The 22,478-nt window shown below is 41.9% G+C and overlaps 1 protein-coding gene across 5 annotated transcripts in view; it reads right to left on the reverse strand.

Annotated features, from left to right (window-relative positions):
• Positions 1 to 22,478, reverse strand: part of ZFAND6 (zinc finger AN1-type containing 6) — a 78,034-nt gene that overhangs the window by 48,467 nt on the left and 7,089 nt on the right. The window contains exon 3 of one of the 5 annotated variants that reach the window (XM_089782064.1): positions 15,847 to 15,973. The exons of 2 other annotated variants lie outside the window; for them this stretch is intronic. The gene's annotated coding sequence lies outside the window, so the exon portion shown is untranslated. Of the gene's footprint in view, positions 1 to 2,336; positions 2,434 to 15,333; positions 15,490 to 15,846; positions 15,974 to 22,478 lie in introns of those variants that run through there. 2 more of the 5 variants (XM_075897101.2, XM_006139276.4) reach the window with 2 other exon arrangements.

The following is a 22,478-nucleotide window of genomic DNA, read 5'->3' on the forward strand; positions in this document are numbered from 1 at the left end:
CATGAATCACCATGCACAGAATAGACACCTCTCAGTGTGTAGAAGACTTGTCTAATTCTATGTAAAAAGAGGTTTTACTAGTAAAAATTGCTGCAATGACTAGCATATCTACATAGATTGTTTATCTACAATTCTGAATGTAAGCAAGAATGCCCTGCTTATATCTTGAATATAGTTCTCCAGCCATGCCAACAAAGGGATACATTTGTTCTTTCCCTTTAAGGCCAATCAGAACTATATACATGGAGATGAAGACTTGAACAGGTCACTTCCGAAAGCTGAATGTGTCAGGAAAATTGCTGGTTCAATATTTACTACGTAGGTAGATAATGTACAAGTAAAAAAATGGGTACTTCATTCACTGACTGGTTTGAAATAAATTCAACTACAAAAGTCTGCCAAAATGTCAGCATTCTGTATAATTAGTATTTAATACTACACAAATATGCATGACTTTGCTTGTATACATTTAACATGCTTACTGGACATAAGTATATGCCTTTAGTTTATTTTTCTTTTGTGTTTTTATTTGCGACATGAACTCTGGTCACTCAATTAAGGCCTAACTTTAGTTGAAAGATTTGTGATACTTTGCACTCTCACAAAAATTGAGTAAGTACTCTTTCTTCTTGTAATTAAAGAAGAGCAATTTAAACAAGAGCCATCTGGCCTAAAGGCAGTTAGAGTGGCCGGTAGCGCTACTGGTGAATATTAAAAATATTTCCACAGTTTGATGGTTGCAGAGTTTGTAATACTGACTAGTAGTAAAACATTTCCAAAAAATTTTAGAACCTGAATTAAATTATGCCATAGTAAAATCAGAACACGTAATACTGTAAAATACTAAACCAAGTCCAAGGTGCTCCTTATATTAGTGTGTTCGTAGACAAAAATAAAACCAAATTTATAATTCATATTATTTGGAAAAGAAAAATAATGGAAAATTGTAAGTGTCTGAAGTGTATTATGTGGACAAAGTCTAACTATCCAGTGAAATGCTTTGCACTGTCACCTGGAAGATTCTGGTTTGATTTTCATGTCTCTTTTTGTATTTCTCAAACTTCCAAGTACTGCCATAGCTTAGCTCTATGTAATGCATTCATCAACTTGGCATTTAAGTATTGAAGTTAAACAATGTCCGAGAACATAGTATTTCTTAGATACCCAGTAGAAGGTATGTATAAAATGAATACAAATGTGTATGTATGCATACGTGCATATACAGACACTATTTTGTGAAGGAAGGGGAGAAAAATAGAGAAGGCTTACCCCTCCACCCCAAAACGCAAGTATGCCTTCCTTACATTTGAACCAAGCACCTGGACACTACCTGATCTCGATATAGGAATGCAAAGGAATCACATTAAACACTTCACAATACTAGACAAACTCCACTCTGTAATATTAATTTATAGCAGGTTCCAAGCCTGAAGACCCTAGGACACCGAGAAAAGATATTACTAAAAATTCATCACTAAATATGAAGCCAGAAAGGACAAAATATGGTGCTCCAAAACAACCAGTAACCAGCACACTATGTTCAATACATAAGATTTTGGGGTGCGGGGTGGGAGAAGGGGGTGAAATTGATTGCTTTTCAAAGCCACCCCATCTTCTGATGGAAGGGCAGTGAGTGCAACAAAGCGCAAAAGGAAATTAATTTCCTCCCCCCTTTTAAAAATCAGAGCACTGACGGTGCTTGATATTGTAGAAAGTTGTATTAAGGGGGGGGACTTAAGCTGAAAGAGCTAGATTTAATGTGTTCTATTTGCATACACTGTTCCAAATAAACCAAAATCTATGCAAGTGTTCTTTTCCTTTTTAAGAACAGTATAACATTAAAAAATAGTCAATCTTAAGCAATATAATCATGGACATGACTTAAAACAAAGGCAGGCGACTTAAATAAATGTTATCATTGTATAATCTAGTAGAAACTGTCACATTTAGTTAGTTCAAATCAAAGAGCCAGAGAAGTTAAGAGTTAAAGCTCTTTTGGAGTTACACAACATTATAGAAAACAGCAGCATAATCCTCGATTTTTTTTTTTTTACAATGAATACAACTAGGTAAAATACTGTTGTACAACTTGACTTTTCAAAAAAATCCCCAATTTTAAACTAGCAGTAAATGAGAGAAGAAACTCAAAATCAAGTTTGCATCTCAACAGCTTATTTCCTGCCCAAAGAGCCCTTTTGTTCTGCTTCCCCACATATATTTTAATATTCTGCCAGCACTGGAAAACAAAAACAAACACGAAATTTGGCACACACGTAAACATAAGTGCCTTAGATGGTAAAATGAAGAAATACAAGATGATAAAAAAAAAATCCTACCAAGAAAATCTGCACAATTTTCTGTTTGCTTCACCCCAGATTAACTTCACTTGAAGCTGTACTCCTGAGCAACCTACCCTGACCAGAAAGCCCCACCTTCTTCAGTACTACTGGTTGACATGGAAAAAACTCCACCCTTTCAGTAAAACTACTCTCTCTGATTGGTGAAACATAATATCCATTATTTAAAGAACTTTTCCTTGCTAGCAGGTTACCTTACACTGATTAAAACACCCTGGACAAGCTGGTTTCTTAAAGAAACAGCGTACAAGCCTTTAACTGTGCCAAACTACAGCATTTATTATATTATTTTGACGAGCCTGATACCAATTAACACTACATAAAACTGAACAAGGCAAGCCTACACTTTGCTACTCCAGAAGTTGAACATAGCACTCAAAACTACATGGATTCATAGGGTTTTGTCCAGAAACATAAAGGTGATGTTAAAGAACATATACTTTGACAAATATGATCAGCCTATTAAACTAGATGTACTGTATTACTTCATGAAGTAAAATGTAAAGAATTTTATTTATATAAAGCTTAACTCCTGCTTGGTTTTTAATTATAGGATGAATCTTGAATTAAATTTTAAGAACAAATTCACTATTTTAAGACACAATGAACTGAAAAAATTATGCATATGCTACATAACGTTTAAGATATTTAGTAGTCCAAGCCTGAAAATATGAAGAGTCAGTCACTTGTTTCAACCTGTTGTCTTCTGCTAATTTAAGACATGACTCAGCAAAAGTGTTTTCCATCCTATGGAAGCTAATATCTGCATCTTCTCTGACTGTGCCAGAAACAGTCAGTGGTTTTTATTTTTTGCTGATTAAATCTTTGTCTGACACTATTTAAATGTATTTTTTAAAATAATTGTAATAATTAGATATGATAATCAAATCTAATGACGACTAAATATTCCATTCAGCAGATTTTTACTCTTAGCAATTGTATATCACAAACCTTCAATGTTTTATATCAAATCTCAACATTCTCCTTCCCACCTGGCAGCAAAGTCTACCTACCCAAAAAGCCTGAAATTAAGGGAGGAAAAGTTACGCAGAACAAACAGGTATCTGGCATCATCTCTCACAAATGCACAGATCACTTCAGGAAAACCTCTCCCTGACTCAACCCAGAAAATGCTGTAATCTGCAGACTTGACAGATGAACAAGACATCCCCCACATTAAAGTATCTTAGTGCCATAACAATTTGCTCAGTGTTTTATTACATGCAAGATTTTCAAGGGTTTAATATTTCATCAATTTCAAACTATCCCCAGGATAGTACAAAATGTGAATTATCTGCACATTTGTACTTTGTGTTGTTGGGGGGGGGGGGAGGAGATATTGTTTTTGTTTTTAATAGCTGAGACATTAGAGGAGAGAGACAGGAGAAGGAAAACAAATATCTCCAAGGAGAACAACTTATTCCCAGCCTTCTGATTTTCACCCTTTTCCTCAAAATCCCATTGCAGTAACTTTATTTCTGAAATTATTAAGGACTAGGCTATACTGTATAATGGGCACCAATTTCAACAGTATTGGGGAATAACTGTTTTAAACACAATCTCAAAGATAATATTTGTAGAGCAATGGGCCCTTCTAAACTATTTTGCTACTAGAGGATTTACCAAACATTGCCCGGCTCCTTGTGGGGGCTCAGGGTAGGGATGGGAATGCAGCAGTCAGGGCAGGGGGCTGGGAGGTTTTGGGGAGGGCACTCAGGCTGCTGGGCAGAAGGGGCTGGTGGACCCAGGAGTCAGGCCAGGAGTGTGTGCAGTATTCAGGGCAGGGGCATGCCACGGGTCTCTAAGGTCATAGGGGACTTAACTGGGGCCACCCGTGATGGCAAGGGTGGCACTGCTCCAGCAGCAGCTTCTCCTCAGGGGGCTGGGGTCGCGCCGCCCTGGGGACTCCTCCAGGCAGTGGGGGGGAAGGCAGCAGATGCACTGCCAAACCCCCCCTGGCCAGCTGGTGAGAGAGGGGGTGTCAGGGACTGGGCTGCCTGGCCCCCTTGGTGTATCTTCATGGGGAGAGAGGTGGACCACAGTTCCCAGCCTTCTTGGTAGCCCCCTCTTTGTGGTAGTGGCTAGGTTCCCAGAGCCACCTCCAGTCTCCTTGCAGTGGGGGTACAACCAAACCCTGACCTTGCTTTAAAGTTGAACAGGAAACTACATACCAAATTTGGTAGTGCTAGCGCTTACCATTTAGGAGTTCTTGAACAAACGGACTCACGGACGGACAGAAAGTAATGCCCATTTTTAAAACATATAGGTAGATTGTAGATCAAGAGTACAAAATTAGGAAGTTAAAATGTGATTATCTGGCTAATCATATAGTCGATGTAAGTTGTATCGACTATACAATTAGTCGAAAAGAGCTATTGTGCACAGCTGCATCGGAGGTAGCTCCAGGAGCTGGCTCCAGAGCCACCTGTGTCGCTGCTCTGCATTTTAAATGTAGTAAGAGCCACTGGGCTCTTTCCACATTTAAGATGCAGAGGCGCAGCGATCAGCACAACTCATGCTGAGTTCAGCAGCCCCAGCCTGCAGACAGAGGCTGCTTCCAAGCAGCGCCCCCTATCCTCCCCTGCTGCCTCTGATAGAGGCAGCAGGGAGGGGGTCAGGTGGCACCTCAGCGACAGTGCTGGAGGGAACCAGCTTTTAAGATGGCTCCCCACAGCACCAGCTCCTGCCCCTGCCTTGCTACCTCTCAGAGACAGCGGGGGAGCAATGGGGGGGGGGGTGCCGCAGAGAGCACTGGGACGCAGAGAGCTCCCTGCAGTACTTCTTTTGAAAAGTACAAGAGCCCTCGGGGCTCTTCTGCATTTCAAAAGCAGAAGCGCCAGCAGAGGGAACTGGTGCCAGCGGGGACTGAAGTAGTCCCCACTGTCACTGTTCCCTGCTGTACCTCTGCCTCCCCTGCCCCTTGCAGAGATGGTGCTTAAAAAGAGAAACCAGCTTAAAGCTGGTTTCCCCCAGCACCAGCTCCTGCTCCTCCTCTCCCCTTGCTGCCTCTCTCTGAAAAAGACAGCAAGGGGGAGAGAAGAAGGAGTGACTAGTCGAGTGGCTACTCGACTATCAGATAAGCATTTGCTTATTGGATAGTCAACTAGTCGCTAACATCCCTAGTACAAAACTTAGTATTTTGCTATTAATAATTACTCACATGCCAGGGGAATATTTACAGCAAAATACTAGACTGAATTTTAAATGCATGCATTACTTTCTAGAAAAAATTGCTTTAAAAAAAAAAAAAAAAGAGTGTCAAGGGCTAATTTAAGAAAGCTCCACAGCTGCACAACATATCATAGTACCTAATACATAAGCAGAAAAAGTCAGTCCAGAGGTCTAATCCCAAAATGCTTTGCAAGGAATCAGTACTTTAAATGAACAAAAATTTTAAGAATGAAGCTAATCAGATCCACACCATACAGTTTCACAACTGTATTGCAAGAGACCACATGAAATCATCAAAAGTGCCACAATCTAAGCAATCAATGACAAGAACACAGTTCTAGCAAATTACATCTTACCTTTACAGATCTTACTCATGTATACGTATCTCAATGATACCTAGGAAAAATTTCTAACTTTCAGTTTGGAGTGCATGAATTTGAAGCCCTATGAAAAAAAAAACAGCTGTAGTCACAAAATCTTAAGATCAAAACAACCCTGTCCTGGAAAGGCAACATCGTTTGCCCCCAAAAGCTGTTTTGTTGCTTACATATGTAACCTTATAGTATGTACAGCCTGTAGTACCGTTTTTCCCCCCTGACGAACCCCAGAGTGCTTTAAAGCTCTGTACCTAGCCTTCACCACAGAAATGTAGCCGCCACCAGGTGAACTGTACCATTCAAACAACAGAACATCGCACCACAGAGGGGAAATTTTGTCCAAGGATTCCCTACTCTACGTAGGGCAGAGATTATTTTGCTGCCCTTGTGAAGTAAACAGACCCCCAAATCAAAAAAGTGATATTAAAAGGATACAAGTGGCTTGGATTCTTATCTATTATTTCATGTGTAAACAAACACAGCTGAATTCACAGGTTAGAAATTCAGGTTGGAATTTTGTTGCTCAAGTCCTTCCCTGTCCAGCTTCAAAGACAACCACAAACAGGACTGTTGAAAACGAGCACAAGTGACACAAATTGCATAGACTGAATTTCTGCACAAATCTATTATATATTTTGAAGAGTTTGTTTGTTGGTGGATTTATTTGTGCGATTACCTACAGATACCAAATTTTGCATAAGTAATCCTGCCACTTAAATTAGCTGAATACACTACTTTTTTTTTTTTTTTAAACACACCAGAATATGCTGGGTGAAAGGTTTAAATAATTATTTTTATTTTTCATCAGAAAAAAAGCCATGACTATTATGATTAGAGTTCATAAAAATGTCTAACCAAATTACTACCGAGTCACTTATTCACTCTCACTTTAGTGTAAAGAACATTTTTACTGTTACAAATAACAAAATTCAAATTAGTTATGGAAAGAGTTATGGAAGCTTTTGGAGTTTGATTCAAATTTACTATGTATTATCATTATTCAATAAAATGATACATTTTTAAGTTGAAATCCTACAATTTTTAAAAACTGTTTTTACTTCCCTTTTGCAAGCACATGAATAAAAAAATTGTTCCCTATATTTAATTTCTTGAGCTTTCCTATAAGTGTAATCTACACAAAATGACTTTACCCAGTCGATGACGGGCCTCACCTGCTAGTATCCTATATTTTTCTGGATCAGAATATGGAGAAATCCACTTTATTTCAAACTGAGAAGGGAAGTTCTGCCTCTGCTGCTCTTGTAACATTCACAAGACCGCAGAGTGAAACCGATGTGATCAATGTAGTTGCAATGTGCTACTTAATTAGGGAAGCTCTCAGCAAGAGCAGCCTTAAAGACAAATTCAGATTTTAGCTGCTAATAAGGTTGCAAACTTTCAATCACACAAAACCAAACACTCTTAGCCTGCCCCCATATCACCCCTCCTCTGAGTCCTTGCCCATGTCTCACTCCTTCTCCAAGGCCATCCATGCCCCTGCACTTTCCACCCCATGCCCGTGGCTTACTCTCTTCTCCCTCACTAACTCACTCAGGGGTGGGGGCTCCAGCTGGAAGTGTGGGCTATGGGGTGGGGCTGGGGATGAGGAATTCAGAAGGGAGTTCTGGGCTGGTGCAAGGAGTTGGGTGTGGGGTGGGAGAGGGAAGAGCTTCAACTGGGTGTGTGGGATCTAATGTGGGGCCAGAGATGAGAGGGTTCAGGTGTAGGAGAGGACTCCAGGGCAGTGCCCACAAAAGCTCATAATACCATCTACATGTTTTGTTAGTCTTTAAAGTGTTACCAGACTACGTTGTTTTTTAAGTTTATCCTGTACAGACTAACTCGGCTACTCCTGTGAAGGATTAAATGGTTCAGAGAATGGGAGGGGGAAATCAGGGCAGGGACAGAGGCTCAGGGGTGCAAGCTCCAGGCAGCACTTACTCTAAGCAGCTCCCAGAATCAGTGGCATGTTCCCACATTGTCCTGTCTGCAGTCACTGCTCCTGCAGCTCCCATTGGCTGCAGAACCTGGTGAATGGGAGTGGCAGGGGTGGTACTTGGAGCAGGGACAGCATGCAGAGTCCCCTGGCTGCCCTACACAGGCTTCCCAGGAGCTGCATGATGTGGAGGCTAGCAAGGAACCTGCCACCACACTATGCTGCACTGACTGCCAGATAGTCAGCAGTGCTAACTGGAACCACAAGGATCCCTTTTTGACTGGGTGTTCTGGTCGAAAGAGACACCTGGTCATCCTAGCTGCTGCTTTAACTTGCACTGGAAAAAGGAATAAGAAAGGAAGGTCCTTAGGTTATGTCTACAATGCAGTGCTATTTTGGAATACCAGAGGTATCCTAAAATAGCTAGTCCACATCTTTTAAGTGTGCCCATTATTTCAAAATATAATGGGCGTGACATTCTGACATTCTTGTGAACCTCATTTCATCAGGTGTAAGAGATGTTTCAGAATAGCAATTTATTTTGAAATAAGTGCTGTGTAGACAGTGACAAATTTTGAAATATGCTATTTCGAAATTAATTCGAAATAAACTACACAGTTTGCATAGCTCAAATTGTGTAGCTTATTTCGAGCTACGGGTGCAGTGTTGATGCGCCCTTAGTATCATTTCATTATGTTAATTGTAGAAACCCCAGAAGTCCATTTCTCCTGCAATATTAAGAACATAAGATACAGGAAGTTAGTGAGGCTTAACTCAGATTTTCTCTACACTTAACAGTTTAAAGCACGGCAGCATTTTAAACTGAAAGTGTCCACGGCACAAGTGAGGAGAGAGAGTTCTCTCAGCGCTCTATGAAAACCACCTCTGCGAGGGGAGTTGCTAGCAGCACTAGGAACACTGTTCCTTGTTGTGTTTTTTCACACCCATGAGCCAGAAAGTTAGAACGCTGTAAAGTGCCAATGTAGACTTGGCCTCAGGAAAAGAAGAGCTGTCTGTTTTACATTTAAATCACCAGATTAAAACAGAACAAAAAAGTAGTGATCAAAAGCGGCCCTCTGATCCTTGTTCAGTGATCTATGTAAAACATGTAAGTCTCAGTCCTGTTTTCTACATACAGTACATGTGTGAAACACAAAAGCCTGCCAAAAGTTGGTGCCAGTTGTGAAGGAGTCTTAGGAAATACATAATATTTACCTTTAGATTTCCAAAGCTAATAAGTGACAAAGCAATATAAGAAACCACAGCTTTCATGTTCTTTACCTGCACAGTGGAAAAAGGTCTTCAATATGTCTGTACTGTTATGGGTGTGTGCGTGTGGAGCGGGGGAGGAGGGTGTTTAAGAAATGCAGCTCTATCTTTTAACTTGCTCTCCACTGCTAACTAGTACTAACACTTAAGATTAAAAGGTAGATATTTAGCTTGTCATTCTTTCCCATCCAAGGCAAATCTGTGAATATTTACACAACTAGCAATTATGCTTCTGAAGATGCTATATTCAAAAAGTTTACTATTCTTAATAATTTTGAAAACAGTAAGCCTATGACTAGATTCTCTCTCAATGCATTAAATTCAATAAAAAGAGACATTTTCTCAAAATTACGTGTACACTAGTGCCACAACTACATGAACACGTAAATCACTGTTTCAAAGGTATATGCCAAACATTATTCTGTTAACGTTCTTAAAGTATGGTGATAGGCATGGTATCTGGGTACCATCCTCAAAGGAGAGACTGATTTACATCACAGATATATTCTATTTATACCAGTTTCTCCCTGGCATGAGTTAGTTGCATGAGATTGCATTTTGTAGATATGCTAGTAGGTTATGAGTTGCTGTGTGGAAAGATCAAAGAATAAAGATTTGCATTTTCAGCTGAAAGTTTTGAAGTTAGTTTTGAACTCATCCTCTGATCCTGTGGGAGTAAATTCCATGACTCTCCCATGTGAAGCTTCTCCTTAGTGGTATACAATTCCATTATTCAAAAGGAGCAAAACTGTCAGTGGCAGACAAGCACCTGGATGGTTAAGCAATACTTCAGGTATTCTAGTGTAAAACCAAAGGATTAGAATCAAGACCTTGAAGCTATTTGTTCAGCAGGAAGCCATCAGAATGAGCAGTATACAGATGTGCTCCAGGTAACCTTCCAATCTTTCTAGTGCTTTTCTTGGTGTTTTCAATCCAAGATGACCTTAGCTATTCAATATTAAGTCTGGAAATAACAAAAGTACATAAGACCAAGGCCAGGCCTCAGATCTTCTAGCTACAGAAGATCAAATGTGTTTTTGTGACTGATGCAATAGGCAGGTCTCCAACAGTCCAAAACTATCTGCATGGCAGAAAGCATCTCAAAGGGCTTCTTTCTGCCTTGAAGCATAAAACAGTACAGAGTAGCAACAGCCCAGCATCTAGGTTAGAAAGTGGCTATCTGGGTGACAGATTTTGTGAAGGGTAAACAGTTGAATATTGGCTACATCTTCCTGACAACTGTAGCTTCATAAAGCCTCAAACACTCCAAAGGATTATGGTATCAAAGAAAAGAGTAGTGACTATTACAGAACGATTCAGGTGAAAGTCCTGGTGGTAGACATAACACAGACCTTTTGGCTACAGCCCCTGTGGAAGAATCCAGACCATTTCTTGCGACAACAGCCATCTCTCTCAGGTGGGACAGCAGTATCCTACAGCAGGATTGAGCATGCTCAATTCAATGGCCTTAGAGTATGTATATAATCAATGTTTGCCCTTTTCTCTACACCAAAGTAAGTGTGTCCAGTAAGCCTGTATACAACAAGCCAAAATTTGTTTAACACAGGATTCAGAAAGGCTACTCAAGAGCTAGTGCACAGCTTTATCCCAATTAGCTAACAAGTGTTCTTACAATTCTTTAAAGAGAAGTGATTAATATAAGTTGCTGAGAAAAGGCACACATTTTCACAGGAACAGGAGGTACCCTAATCAGTAACCATAGTAACTTCTCAGTAGCGTGTGTTAATATTTCTGTCCTCTTCTGATAACTTACTACAGTCTTTTTAAAGTTATTTGTATATTATTTTGTTCAATTTCAGATGTTGAATTTATAACTACTGTAAGTTTTCATATTTTCAAATATATGTCATTTGAGTTGAGAGCAAAACAACATGCCAAACTAGAAGCCGCTTTCTATATGTACCAAACTAATTGCTTATGAAGCACTACACTACAAAAACACTACAAAGAGACCTGAAGGCACAAGGAATCCAAACTATTTCCTGAGAATGATTTCTCTAAGTAATGAAAGCTGGAGTAAAAAATAAATAAATAAATAATCACAACTATTCAGTGATGAAGGAGACACTTGAAAAGCACTCACGTCAAAAGTGATAGAGGAGTAGTAGTGTGTATCAAATTGGATATAAACTTGCTGCTGTATGTCAGTGAAAAAAGAAGCTACACAGACACCACAGAGTGACATTTCAGGCAGAACAAAAAGGCATCACATGAACAAGAGAGACGGGACTATCCCCTTCTTTATGACACACTGGAAACCCTATCTAATGCAAAGAACATTTCCATGGACATCACTACCAGAAAGATATCAATAGATTAAAGAGAATTCAAAGATCAGCAATAAAAATTATCAAGGAGAGGGAATGGTTAAGAGATTGGGAAAAAAGGTACAGAACTATATACAGTAAAGCTCCAATTGTCCGGCATCCAGTGGTCCGACACTCCTGACAGTCCGGAACCAACTGGAACCCGGAAGTGCTCCAGCCAGCCGGACAATTGGAGCTGCCCAGAGGCGGCGGTGGAGAGGGGGCAAGGGGCAGGCAGCTGTTTCAGGCAGGCAGGCAGGGGGGGAGGAGGCGAACCCTCTGCCGTGTTGTGGGGAGGTGGTGGAAGCCCCACCCAGCCGGCTTGCAAGCGGGGAAACTCACCCTCCAGCTTATAAGCGGCGGTGGCGGTGAGGGAGCGAGAGGCAGGCAGCGTTCCCTGCCAACCCCCTGATCCCGCCCGCCTTAAACAGCTGCCTGCTTCTCGCCCCCTCTCCGCCGCCACCGCTTGCAAGCCAGCTGCATGGGGTTTCCACCCCCTCCCAGGAACATGGCGGAGGGTTCACCCCTCTCCATGCTGTTCCCCACCGACCCCCCCACGCAGTGCGGATCCCGGCAGACCCGTCACAGCACCCTGCTGGAGTACCTCCCAATACTCCGGCATATACGATAATCCGGCACCCCCTGGGCGGCAGTGGAGAGGGGGTGAGATTTGTACTGTACGTACAACTGCTGCTCATCTGAGGGAAAGGATAAGAACACAAGAACGGCCATACTGGGTCAGACGAAAGGTCCATCCAGCTCAGCATCCTGTCTCCCAACAGTGGCCAATGCCCTAGATGAAATTAACAGAACAGCGATCCCTCCCCTGTCATCCATTTCCAGCCTCTGCCACACAGAAGCCAGGGACACCAATCCTATCCATCCTGGTCAATAAGTATTGATGGACCTAATCTCCATGAACTAATTAGTTCTTTTTTGAATCCTGTTAGGGTATGTCTACACAGAAGGGCTAAAGCCGAAATAAGCTATGCAACTTGAGCTTCATCAATTGCATAGCTTAAGTTAAAATAGCTTATTTTAGCTTTTGGCGCTGTGTACAAAGCAGGAAGGCTGAGAAAGAGCACTCTTCCTCTGACTTCCCTTACTCCTCGTAAAAAGAGGGTTACCAAAGTTGAAGAAAGAAGCTCGACATTCTTTTGGTATTATGTCAAAATAACTGCTTCTAGTGTAGATGCAGACTATGTTATTTCAAAATAACATCAGTTATTTTGAAATAACACTGCTGAGTAGATGTACCCTTAAAGTCCTGGTCTTCACAACATCCTCTGGCAAGGAGTTTCACAGGTTCAGTGTGTGCTGGGTGAAGAAAAACTTCCTTTTGTTTGTTTCAAACTTGCTACATATTAATTTTGTTTGGTGATGCCTAGTTCTTATGTTATTTACGTGTTCCCATAACTTTTCCTTATTTACTCTCTCAGTACCTGTCATGATTTTATAGACCTCTATCATATCCCACTCTTAGTTTCCTCTTTTCTAAAATGAAAAGTTCCAGTCTTTTTAATCTCTCTTCAGATGGCACCCATTCCAAACCCCTGATCCTTTTTTGGCCTTTGTGAACCTTTTCCAATGCCATTATATCTTTTTTGATATGCTTAACCATTTGGAACTCAAGAAGAGTGTAAATATACTAACAAAGGAATTATTTAAGGTGGAACCAAAGGGCTCAAACAAGGAATAATTGGATGAAATGGAGAGGACTGAATATCAGCATTAAAGGTCAGGGATATATACTACCCTCATTATTGTGATGGGAGCGGAATTTTAACAATAATTGAGAATAGATCCTCACCAGCTTGTTCCCTCCCCCCTCATGCATTTTGGGCACAGATTTTATCTGGACTTGTTCTGTGACTGAAGAGTCAGAGAAAGGACTACAATACAAGACATGCAGTAGTGTACTTTTTTAAACTCTGTGAAAAAGAAGTGCAGCTGCTGCTGCCACTGCCAATCCTGATGACTATCAGCCACTACATAAATACATTTGCTGTATGCTTTTGTAAAAAAGATCAGTGAGATAATTAATGCTGACCTTTGGCAGTCATTCTTTCAGAGTTAACAACCCAGTGAGACAAAGAGGATGTTCATACCACTGAGACCCAATATTTCAGGTTTTTCCCCAAGACTAGAAAGAGATGTAACTGCATCAAAGTTACATTTGGAAGGTTGTTTTCACAACTGTAGGGTCTAGGGGGAAAAAATTAGTATTTTAAAATAAAATCCCATATCAACCACACATACTGGTTCAAGTAAGAGCTTCGTACCACAATTTAGATTATTCAGGAAGCAAAATTGATCCATGTGCTCCCAAACAGCCAGGTATACAGGACTGTAGCCACCTATGTAGTAAATATTTATATTTAGTACTATCCTAAGGTTTTAATCCCTATTGGAACTAAACTGTGCTAGTTGCTGTATAAACATACACAGGCATAAAAATTCAATTCCTACCCTTTCAATAGAAACAGCAGTCCCTGTTTACATAGCAATAGAGCTAATTGAAAAATTACTTTATGAAAACTCTCTAAAAAATGCATCTTGTATTGTTTAAATTAATCAAGACAAACTATTTTGACCACCTCTATGGAGCACCTTTTGTTCTGAAAGATGATATAAAACTATGAAACTGAGAAATTACATCACCTGTGAAATTCAGCCATCTCAAGGGAAGAAGCCAACATACTTGCAAACAATTTGAGTAATGAGGGAAGGAGATAAGGGATTGTCACTGTAGGACACTAGTCTAAACTTCTACCCTTATACAATTGCCCTTGGGGTTTTACACTATTAGTGTTGGGGGTGGAAAGAGAAGGAACAACCAAAAACATTGAGAACTCACCAATGAAACACAACACACTGTGAGAAACTCTATTTTTGACCCTTTCAGCCCTCTGTATCTGACAGACCAAGTCTGAATTGAAGTCTCATGGACACCATCCCACCCTCAAGGCCCCACATATTACAGGAAGCCCTAGACACTGAGCCACACAGCCTGATGCGCCTTCCTGGACACTCACCTGACTCATACACACAAACAGACACACTTGGGCTGGGGGCAACAACACCTTCCTTGGGTGAGGCTCACTTCCTGTGAGTGTATGTGGCCCCACATTCCTGTGTAGGGCCACCTCCTTAGCCTTCCTTTACATTTCCCAGGGTCCCACCAATGCAGGGCCCCACTTACCCCACAGCCCCTCTCCTCATTCCAGGACCCCCATCACTCCATCCTCACCCTCCTCTGCGGTCAGGGCACTTCCCCTCATTTGCCCCCCAAACACCCTCCCCTCTGCAGTCGGGGAGGACCTGACTCACTTCCTGTGAGTGTGTGGGGCCCCACATCCCCCATATTCCTTTGTAGGGCCACCTCCTTAGCCTTCCTTTACCTTACCCAGAGCCCCCTACTGCAGAGCCCCACTTACCCCACAACTCCCCCCTTCCTCATTCCAGGACCCCCCCCCCCCATCACCGCCTCTGGGGTTAGGGATCCCCCTCACTTCACCCTTCTACGGTCAGTGCGCCCCCTCACATCGCCCCCCCCCCGGTCAGGGCGCCTCCCCTTTCGCCCCCCCCCCCCTTTCTCTCCCCTCTGCGGTCAGGGGGGCACCTGACTCACTTCCTGTGTCTGTGTGCGGCCCCACAACCCCCATATTCCTCTGTAGAGCCGCCCCCTTTACTTTTCCCGGGGTCCCCCCGCTGCACGGCCCCACTGGCCCCACAGCCCCTCGCCCCATTCCAGGACCCCGTCACTCCCCTCTGCGGTGGGGGGGTCCCCCCTCGCTCCGCCCCCCGCGGTCACTCCAAGGAGCCCTGCCACAGTGCCGGGGGGGGGGGGACTCTCCCCCCCCGCAGCCTCCCTAGCCTCCCGACCGCGCTCTCACCTGGCTCCGGGGCCCGCTGAAGCCCCCACTCCGCCCGGCCGCCGCCGCTGGCCCCACTCGCTCGCTCTTTACTAAACTTTTTTTTTTCCTGTTTCGTTGCCCGGAGAGTGACGCGGACGGGCGCTGATTGGCGGAGCCGGCAGGGAGGAAGGGAGGGTGGCGGCCCCAGCTCCCGCAACTAATTATTACAGGGGACGGCGGCGACGTGAACCACAGCGCTGGACTGAGGATTTAAAGGGACAGCAACTACCTGACCCTGTGGGGGGGGAGTGGCAGAGTCTTGGGGGAGTAGGGAGGCGAGCGCCAAGTGTGGTGAGAAGAGGGTGGGATAGGAGAGCGGGGAAAGGGTGGCAGGGGTAGCGCTGATGGGTAGGAATGAAGGAAGGAGAAAGGGGATGGGGGAGGAAGAAGGCAAGGGGCACAGTGCCAAATAGGAAGCAGTTTTGTGTCAACTGTAACATGAATCATAACACAAAGCAAAAATATATTGGTAATCACAAGCCAGGGAAATACCTCACGTCTCCCCCCGCAGCCATTCCCATGCATTAAACGTTCAGTAACTCCCCAGGCAGGGCACCAAATCCCCTTCCTCTCCCTCTATATTTCTCTGAAGAGCTCTGTCTTCTTCCACAGTGGCGATCTAAATGGGGGAGATTTAAAAACAAGCGATTCTGTTTTAAGATGGGCCAGGGATGTTGGTCCAAAAATAAAGGCTGGAACCATCTTCCAAATTAATTAAGACCTGGCAGGTCTGTTTCCGTGGGTGGTGTGATTGTTACACGTTTCGTGACGTATTATTTACCTCGGACCAGAGCTTCAAGACCTTTGCGTGGCTTCTTCCCATTCCAGGAATATTTCACAACTAATTCACTGACGCATGCAACCTTATATTCAAACAACTTTGCAGCAGAGTGCTCTATGGGGAGAGAGGAACATTCCTGTGGCATCCCCTTTGAAGTCACCCTGATTAAAAGATTCTGCTCACTTGAAAACAGCACGAGCTGTTAGTATTTCCCCCTTTCATTATCTATTTATTTGACTGCTGCTACAAAGATTTTACAGTTTAATCTTTTCAGCTGTCCACTCTACTCACTTCTGTATAGGAAGATGTTTGGAGTTTACTGAGAAAACAAGAATGACTCTGGTTTACTAAACTGGGATAAATTTTGCAGTGCAACCTTTTTATTGTTCTATGGATGCTAAAAGTATATAGTCAAGTCAGTCAGTTAATCAAAAACATTCATGGTCACTTGCTTTTAGTTTAGTTTAGCTACTTTATGTCCCCTATAAAAAGTCAGCTCCAGCTTTTGAATATCTTATAGTTCTCTACAATATGTCACAGCAGTTTTATTTTCCCATGGAGAACTCAGACAATATACTACATCTTATTTTTATATACTGATTTTTATATAGCATCTTCAGTTTACAGCATCATATAACCACACAGAGTCAACTGTAAATTAAAGCATAAAGGAAGGTTTTAAAATGAGATTTAAAGAGGATGAATGACTCAATAGCTTGAAGGCAGGTAGGAGAGGTGAGAATTTCAGATAAATAAAACAGCACAAGCAAAAGAGCAACCTCAGCTGAGGAAAGTTGAGGGGAAAGGTCAAGACTGGAGGTAACGAAAGAAAATAGGTGGATGATACATTAGAAAAAATAAGGTAAAGTGATTCCACAGAGACTTTTTAAGGGGGGAACAACAATTTTGAAATAGACTGAGAAATGGAGAAGTCAGGGAAGGTGAAATGGATAGGATATGTTCCCAGTTTTCAAAGGGAAATTTTAGCCACATTGTTGTATTTTAGAATCTCTCAGTTTGGATAATAGGAATTTGGGAACATCATAAAGAGAGGATTGCAACAGGACATAGATCAAGATTTCACAAGAGATAAAATCAAAAGTACAGATGATTCAATAATAGACTTAAAGACAGGAGATTCAGAAAGGGGGAGAGGTTCAGCATGACTTCTGAATGATGACTTCTAGGTTTCGGGCCATGGTATCTGAAACCACGTCTATCTACAATAGAAAGTTTTATTGGTAAAATGTCTGCTGGCAAGTGTCTGCCAAAATCGCTGTAGAGTATATTCATATTTGATAGCCTTTGCTAGCGCAGTGCTACCTAACAGTGCCAGATTGTACTGGCAAAAGATATTGTGGGTTGGCATTACACCACTGTCTGGCATACTTTGTGGGAAATTGTTGTGGTGTATAGTGAGATTCCAGCACACTTCTTAGGGAATGGGGCCAGTTTGGGATCAAGTTCCCATCATATCTTCTGTTCTGTCCCATAATCTTCTCTTTTTCATACCATTTTTAAAATTCCCATGTTTCTCTTTGGGCCATCCAATAATCTATTCTCCTTCGTGCATGTTTTCAATCTCTTCATCATCTCACCATCAGAAATATGGATGCTGAACACATCAGTGGAATGCTTGTGTCTATTGCAGAAACCGGATAACTGATTCTTCTATATTTGCAAAACCAGCAGCATTGCTGGCCATGCAGCAGGAAAATGAGAATACTGAAGAGGAGGAGGAGGAGGAGGAGATGATGCAGGCAGGAAGTGAATGAACCTGGACAGCTGCTGTAGGCATTCATTGAAACCTGAAAGGATGCAGAGTTTCCAGGTGTGGAAGATTGCTCAAGCATTCAGTGTGAACACATGAAAATGAGAACTGTTTTGACAGTGGAGAAATGCATGAGTTAAAGGAAGTGATACTCAGTGGAGCCAGAAACTTGAGACTCGTGGACTTTCCTTCTTGAATCATTCAAAATTAGGAAATTATAATGTAACTAGAAGCTGAGAGAGCCACAGGAAGTGACATAGAAAATAGGGAGATAACTGAAGATGTTAAGTGTGTCATCTTCATAGACAGTTTCTGCATTTGAAACTAGCAGTGAATTATCCTCAAGGGAGAAGTTACACAGAGAAGAGATCCAAGGAGAGTGTCTCATATTAACGGAGGCGATAGGTGTAAAAATCTTGGTCCACTACAAATGGGAAAGGTGTGATTAAGGAGAGAAGACCCAAAGCAAGAGAGGAAACCTCTGTTTTCTCCCTGGAGAAACTAAGGAAGGATAGTGTCATACTGCCCTGAAATCAAGTAGGATGAGGAAAGGGAGGGATCTGTGAGGTCTCTACTCTCAAAACTAAGAAAGGATCAGAAATCAGCCAATTAGGATACAAAAGTTCAAAGGCTTGACTGCAAAAAATGGTGGAAATCTATTTCCTCTAAAACATTGCTGAGGAGGAGCAAAAGTCTGAAGATGAAATGGTAAATTTCAAGTAAGTAGTTTGGGATGGGATAATTATTTTTCTTAATAGTGAGGTAAAAGTAGCAAGTTTGATTTTCAAAACGAAGAGTATAGAATACTCCTGCACGTGCTCTGTGGAGAAAGCAAGAGTGAGAGATGTGTTGAGGACGCACACAGTAAGGAGTTGCAGTCTAGAACAAGCAATAAGGGAACTAACACCATAAGGGTGCATCTACACTGCACCGTAACTTGAAATAAAATATGCAATTTGAACTATGTAAATAGCTTATCTTATTTAGATGCTTTTTCAAAATAATTTGTTTTGTCATTTGGCGCTGTCTACACAGTACTAAATTTTGACATAAGGTGCTATTCCAAAATGTCCCTTTCTCCTCGTAGAATGAGGTTTATAGGGACATCAGAATAGCGAGCCCGAAATAATGGGCTTGATGTGAAGATGTGGAATAGCTATTTCGGGATACTCTGATATCCTGAAATAGCAGTGCAGTGTAGACGTACCCTAAGTACATTAGGACAAAGGGTCATGATCCTGTGAGGCATTATGCACTGGCTGCTGGGTGATGGGTGCCCTGGTCTCTCATTAATTTCAATGGAAATGAAAAGCTCAGGACTGTGCAGGAGTTTAGAACCTAGCAAGGATTTGGCACCAATGAGCCAACTGTTCCTTGTTTCCAGATTTGAGCTGGTTACAAAAACAGTAGCCCATTGGCATGGTTAAAACATGCATTGCTCTTGCAGTGTGAACATGTATTGTCTGAAATCCCAAGCTCTGCACAGCTTTACACTTTCGAAGAGTTGTAGCACTATTTGGGAACACAGTTGAAATACAGTGCTATAGCATCTGCCCTGCAAGACACAACTGTATTTCAGCATTATCAGAAGACAATTTTATTGTAACCTTCCTGAACATGGGAAGAGTTAATATGTAAATGAGTCTTTACACTGCACATTTTGCTTGATTTTGCAACCAGGTGGTCCTGCAATTGATTCTCCCCCTTGTTTGTGTCTACTCACAAAATATTAATCCATGGTTTCTAACTGTGTGGGTGCACTGTATTACCTGGTCTGTAATACAATTAGGCTGCAACTGGGTTCTGGCTGGTTTCTGATCCTTTCTCATTTTTGAGAGTTGAGGCCTCACAGATCTCTTTCTTTTCTCATCTTACTTGATTTTAGGGCAGTATGACGCTATCCTTCTTTAGTTCTTCCAGTGAGAAAACAGAGGTTTCCTCTCTTGCTTTGGGTCTTCCCTCTTTAATCACACCTTTCCCATTTGTAGCTGGGTTAACCAGTTATTTTATTTTCCAGTTCTCTAGACATACCCTATGTGTGCACATACCATCGTTTAGTCTGGTATATTTTTGTGTTGATTTTGTTGACCAATCCATGCTTGCACGCTGTGTTATTGCATCATTGGAAAGTTTATGCAGGTATCCTATTATGCCTTAGCTACTATTTTCAGAGGGACAGGATTTTAGATATTCATGACATAGTGCAATCAATTTTGGAATAGCTTCCCATTTACCGGAGCAGTCGACAAAGGCTTCCCTTGTCGACCACAGCGCGTCCAGACTACCTTGCTGTGCCGCCAAACAGCTGATTGGCTAAGCGCGGCGGCCATTTTGATGTAAATGAAGCAGCGATTATTTAAATCACTGCTTCATTTTCTTATGTCTAGTAAACTCATCTACATGGCTCCATCGACGGAGCCATGTAGTCTAGACATACCCATAGGGTCATCTACACTGCAATGCTATTTCGGGATACCGGAGTATCCCAAAATAGCTATCCTGCGTCTTCACAGCAAGCCAGTTATTTTGGGCTTGCTATTCCAATGTTCCTGTAAACCTCATTCTACAAGGAGTAAGGAACGTTTCAGAATAGCACTTTATTTTGAAATTTGGCGCAATAGCACCAAATGAAGAAATAAGCTATTTTGAAATAGCATTGAAATAAGTTATGCAACTTGTGTAGCTCAAATTGTGTATTTTATTTCGAGTTACTATGCAGTGTAGAAACAGCCTATAGAATCATGTGGGATGAGCACACTGGAGCCTTCTTACTTAAACATGGCTTTTTTCTATCGTGTAGATGAAGTTTTAGTAGATTTCTTTCCCTCATCTTCTGATGTAATTCTTTTTCTGGGCCTCATCAGCTGGTAGCTTTCTGTCTAGATTCCCTGAATCACTGCTGTATGAATTTCTTGTCATGCTCTTCTGTCCTTGTCATTCACTCATTCCTACTGAGTGATCTTTCTGTTTTGCTTTTCTGTTACACTAATTTGCAGTCCCAGCCTGTTACCTGCAATCACCTTCCTAGTTTGTGTCTTTCATTCTTGCCCTTTTCTTCTCTCAAAACAGTTTTAATTTCAAAACTATTATTAGCCAGAAAGGGAGACTTTTGAGTCCCGCCCCCCAAATGAGAGCTTGTTTCTTTATTTAGCTTATGTCACTTATAGACACTCTGCTTATTACTAAATCTAGTAAGCATAAAGTGGTCTTTGGACCTGCCTCATGTAGCCAAACAATGCCACCATCAAATGGAGTAATCTTCTACCATACATAACATTTTGTATTCCTGTGTTTCTCAAACTTTTTTGCCACAAAGGACCAATTTGTTACATTTCAGGAACCAGTGACAGTCACTGAGAAACACTGATCTATTCAATACTGCCTTAAGAATGTGAAGTCATTTCATTGTCTATTCAGTGCTTGCCATTTCTATTTGCTGTATATAACAGGTTGGACAGGCTCTGAGATTGCAGCTCATCAGGACACAAGAGCAATAGGGACAGTTGGGTTTGCAGTTTGGTACACGTTGGGGTAGTTATCATTACACATAATTTCATTTTATTTTCAATTGGCAGGACTTTTGCCTCCAGTTTGTTAACAAAAAGATGCAACCCACTAAGAGAAGGCCTTGGTAGAAGTTCAAACCACAAGAGAAGCAACATCATTTTCACCAATGTATCTGCAAGTTGACAATATCTTGGCAAAATAAGACAATTGGTGAAAAGTACAGGCGTATTTATAGTTTAGCAACCAAAATAATTGGTAATCTGCTTGACCTATATTATCAACATTTGTTTATCTTCGGACATATTTTAAGGCTCCTATATCATGGTATCTCAACATAACATATTCTTACACTCTTGCCTTAAGGGCCATGGGCTCATATAACCATTTATACACAGTTTTATGAAAGGAGATTCCTCTAATTTCCACCCAAAAAATCTCGTTAAATTATCTCCTAACATGGGACTTTTCTGTCTGGAACCCATCAGTTTGTTTCTGCTACAGAATCTATTCCATTACTAAAGTAGGGCTAGAATTGTCTTCTAAAACATTAAAGCATATTCATTTAGGGATTGATCCAACACCCATTGAAGTAAACGGAAAGACTCCCATTGACTAGGGATGTTAAATTTGAATTAATCAGCTAATCAAGTAGTCGATGGATTTTGACTACTCGATTAGTCGATAAGGGGGCATTCACTATCTTGCTGTGCCTCTGCCTTTGAAATGTACAAGAGCCACCCGCAGCTCTGGTACATTTCAATGGAAGAGGCGTAGTGGGAAACCCATGCAAGTGGGGACCAAAGCAGTCCCCTCTCGCACTGGGTCCTGACTGCTGTGACTCTCCCTTTGAACTGTACAAGAGCCATGAACCAGCTCTTCTGCCATGAGCAGCTCTTGTACTTTTCAAAGGGTGAGGTGCAGCAGTTGGGACCCCGCGCAAGGGTGGACTGCTTTGGTTCCCACTTGCACCATTTCCCCTGCTGCATCTCTGCCTCCACTGTCCCCTCTCCCCCATGCCCCCGCCCACAGAGATGGTGCTGGGGAGAACTGGCTTTTAAGCCTGAT

The sequence above is a fragment of the Pelodiscus sinensis genome, chromosome 14 (genome assembly GCF_052426305.1).
Source record: "Pelodiscus sinensis isolate ZL-2025 chromosome 14, ASM5242630v1, whole genome shotgun sequence".
In the NCBI taxonomy this organism is placed as follows: domain Eukaryota; kingdom Metazoa; phylum Chordata; order Testudines; family Trionychidae; genus Pelodiscus; species Pelodiscus sinensis.